This window comes from Musa acuminata, chromosome BXJ1-9, assembly GCF_036884655.1.
Source record: "Musa acuminata AAA Group cultivar baxijiao chromosome BXJ1-9, Cavendish_Baxijiao_AAA, whole genome shotgun sequence".
NCBI classification, from domain to species: Eukaryota; Viridiplantae; Streptophyta; class Magnoliopsida; order Zingiberales; family Musaceae; genus Musa; species Musa acuminata.
In genome coordinates, this window is record NC_088335.1 from 33,317,716 (window position 1) to 33,322,548 (window position 4,833).

Genomic DNA, 4,833 nt, shown 5'->3' on the forward strand with positions numbered 1-4,833 from the left:
AGGAGAATCCAATTAGAGCGAGACTCGAGAAGAAACCATATGGGTATGATAGCACCATGCCCAATATACGGTCTCTGGGATATTAGATGGATGAGGAACTATAGGTATATGGTAACTGAGGACAGATAGGTCTAATAGATTGGATTCCCCTGTATCGTCTAGGGATTACAGCATAGTGGTCTAGTACATCGATAGTTGATGAGTCGAGTGAATTATTATAAAGATAATAATTCACTAAGTTAGAAGGAGTTCTGATAAGTATGACTCACGGCCAGTTCGATATTGGGCCTAGAGTGTCACACACATATGGTAGGCATTGCGATGAGTAGAGGTTCAGATATGAGATATCCGCCGGAGCCCCTATCTTATTGGATATCCAATAAGTCCCTGAATTATTGGATCTCATGGACGAGATCCAATAAGAGCCCATTAGAGATTATTGGATAGAGATCTACTAATCTAAAAAGCTTAGGTAATTGGATGCAGATCTAATACCCACTAGGGGAGGATCCATTAGGGTTTGATAGGGTACCTCTATAAATAGGAGGGATTCAGTGGTTCATAGGCTAGAGCCTTTGCTTGCCTCTCCTATTCTCCACCTCCTCTCCACCTTAGAGCAGGCTTGGAGTTTTGAGGAGCGTCATCATAGCCATATTATGTGGATCACCACTGGAGAAGAGGATGCTTGACCTCCTTCACCCTCTCCTAGAGATCTGCAAAGAAATAGGGATATACGATCTCCCTAGGTAACACAATCTATTCTATACGCAGTTTGTTTCATAAATTTGTGCACACCAATCTTTGCACGACGACGAACATCTTTTTGGAAAATTGAGGATTTTGTTTTCTTGTTCTTCCACTGTGCATGTGATGTCGCCCCCAAGATTTTCCAACATGCGCAACGGCCATTCGTGATAGAACGTCCGAACTTCCGACGAACTCTCAAACTCCCAACGAAATCTCAATCTTTACTTTGGCACTTTGTTTTGCTTTATGCCTTGATTTCTCTCTTAGTTAATCCTATACACTTTTCTTAACATATATATTTGATCAAATAATTTATCAATTGATTTCATTATCAAAATCCGAGATTCAATAATCTCTTCCTTTTTTGTGATGATAATTAATTGATGACAGAGTTAATCTTAACTCCCCCTATCTATATGACATATTTGAGAAAAAACACTCTTGAATTCAAGGCCTTTGAATTCAAGCATCAAACTAATAAGTTATATTCATTTAAACTTATCAACATGTACATCATGATACTTATCATGATTTACCAATTCAAAATATGATACTACGTATTTATCAATAAAAATGATATCAAGGCATGACATCCATTTTCAAGTCTAATATAGAGAGATGATAAACAATCATCATTTTCGAGTATGATACAAATTTTAAATATGAAATTTAGTAAAATTTAAATTTTAAAAATGATAATTCATCAATATAAGGCATGATATCAATTGTAAGTAGAAATTAAAGCTCATGATACCTTATCATAATGATAGATAATTATCAAGCATTTATAAAACATTTCAAGTATATATGATGCATATGAAATATATTTTGATATATTTAAAGTATTTGCGATGTGTTGTGATGTATTTGACGATTCCAATCATATTTTAAGCATTCACAAAGCATTTATAATAAGATACATTTTACACATTTATTTCAAACATTCATAAAGCCAATTTATCATCAATTTGTCACATTTTCTCCCTCTTTGTCATCAACAAAAAGAAGAACATTTAATAAGGCAAGTGTTTAAAAAACACTATTCAAGTAAGTTCAACATCAATTTATCCAAGTTAGCAAAAATGAGAAGTTAAGCAAAAACTTTGCATGATAACTTCTTTTGGATAAGCTAACATTTTTACTTTAGATGTACAAAAGCTTTTGGTTCTTCTTGATACGTGGAAGTTTCTTTCTTCCTTTGTCATAAAAAATAAGAAGAAGAGGAAGAAGAGAAAGGGAGGAATTTATCAAGAACCAAATTCATGAAAAGATTTGAACCAAGTCAAATCCAAAACAACAAATGAGTTTCATCAAATCAAGCTTCTTTTTTAACAAAGAGAAAGGATTCATTAAAAGGATCAAGATGTCCATACAAAATCAAATTCTTATTCTTGCAAGTGATCGCCACATCCATAAAAATTCTTCTTTCATGAGAAGAGTAAGGAAGAATTCATGGGAAAGGAGCATCAAATGAAAGATCAAAAATTCACGAATGAAATCCATGAGAAATGTATTTGTCAATGTAATCCATGAGTGAAGGGACTAAATATATCAAAAATCATTATGTGATGGAGCAAGAGTATGAAGCAAATTTGATACCAATTAAATTAATATTCCAGATTTCATGAAAGCTTTATTTATGAAATAAAATAATCTCATGAAAGCTTTATTTAAAAAAATCAAGAAAAGTTCGAAAAGGATATACAATAAAATTATATATTCAGACAATTTAACATCCCTAACTCTCTTCTAATAAAATCAAATTGTTCTTCATTTAAAGGTTTTGTGAAGATATCAATTAATTGATGTTTCATATTAATAAATTCTAAAGATATGTCATGGTTATTAATATGATCTCTTATGAAATGATGCTTAATTTCTATATGTTTAATTCTAGAGTATTGAATAGGATTTTTTGTTAAACATATTGCATTTGTGTTATTACATTTTATAGGAATATTCTTAAGGTGAATCTTATAATCTTCTAATGTATTTTTCATTCATACAATTTGTGCACAACATGCACCAGCTACTATATACTCAACTTCGATTGTAGATAATGCAACTGAGTTTTGTTTCTTAGAAGATCAAGAGACAAGCGCATGACCTAAGAATTGATATATTTCGGATGTGTTTTTTCTATCTTTTCTATATCCAACAAAATCTGCATCAGCATAAGTAATTAATTCAAAGTTTTCAGATTTTGGATATCATAAGCCTAGATTAGAAGTTCCTTTAAGATATCTAAGAATTCTTTTAACGACTTTAAGATGAGATAGTTTAGGACTAAATTGAAACCTAGCACAAAGTCCTATGCTAAACATGATGTCCGGTCTAGTTGCGATGAGGTATAGTAAACTACCTATCATACCCCTATAAATTTTTTTTATCAAAGCTTTCTCCACCTTTGTCCATGTCTAACTTAATGGAGGTACTCATAGGAGTATTGATGACCTTTGAACCATCCATATTAAATCATTTTAGCAATTCTAATGCATATTTGGTTTGATTAAGAAAAATGTCATTACTAAGTTGTTTGATTTGTAAGCCTAAAAGGAAGGTTAGTTCACCCATTAAACTCATTTCAAACTCTTGGCTCATACTCTTGGCAAACGATTCGCATAATGATTCATTTGTAGAATCAAAAATAATATCATTAATATAAATTTGAGCAAAAAAAAATTTATTTTTAAAATTTTTAATAAACAATGTAGTATCGATCTTACCTTTAGAGAAATTATTTTGGATAAGAAATAAGCTAAGTCTCTTATACCAAGCCCTCGGGACTTGTTTTAATCCATAGAGAGCTTTAGTTAACTTAAACACATGATTAGGAAAAAAAGAGTTCTCAAATCCGGGTGGTTGTTTAACATACACTTCTTCGGAAATAAAGTCATTTAGGAAAGCAATTTTAACATCCATTTGAAATAACTTAAAATTATTACTACTAGCATAGACAAGGAGCATCCTTATGTCTTCTAATCTTGCCATAGGAACAAAGGTTTCTTCATAATCGATACATTCTTCTTAGTTGAAACCCTTGGCCACTAATCTAGCCTTGTTTCTAACCACGATACCAAATTCATCTTGCTTGTTTCTAAAGACCTATTTAGTATCATTAACTAAATAGTCACTAGGTCTTGAAACAAGCTTCCACACCTCATTTCTCTCAAATTGGTTCAACTCTTCTTGCATTGTAATAACTCATGAATCATCTTTCAAGGCTTCATCAGTACATTTTAGTTCAATTTGAGAAAAAAAACGATGTTGGTACAAAAATTTTTAAAAGAAGAATGAGTTTGAACCCCCTTTGATGTGTCTCCTATAATTAGCTCCTTGGGATGAGTATCTATATACTTATATTCCTTAGGTAAGGATATTTCGAAAGAAGATATATCTAAGTTGTTAGTTGGAGGAGAGGGTTCATTTAAATTCAAAACATCAAAATTAAGATCATCATCAAAATCATTTTTCTTAAATTCGGAGACTTCATTAAAGACAACATGAATAGACTCTTCTATGACCAAAGTTCTTTTATAAAAGACGCAAAAGACTTTGGAATAGAAGAATAATTAAAAAAATACTTTTATCGGATTTTGCATCAAATTTTCCTAAGGCATATTTTTTATTTAAGATAAAACATTTACAACCGAAGACTTTAAAGTATAAAACATTAGGTTTTTTGTCATTCTACAATTCATAAGGAGTTTTGAAAAGTAATGGTCTTACTAGAATCCTATTCATGATAAAGCATGCTATATTAACGGTTTTAGCCCAAAAATATTTGGGTAGGCTATATTCATTCAACATTGTTCTTACCATTTCTTATAAATTCCTATTTTTTTCTTTCTACTACTCCATTTTGTTGAGGATTTCGAGGAGTAGAGAAATTATGGTTGTATTCATTATATTAACAAAAATTTTAGAAATCATGGTTTTGAAATTCGCTATCGTGATCACTCCGAATTGATGAAATCATAATACTTTTTTTATTTTGAACAAGTTTACAAAACTTAGAAAAATACCTAAAGCAATCACTTTTGTGTGCCAAGAAGTATGTCCAAGTGTATCTACTATAATCGTCTA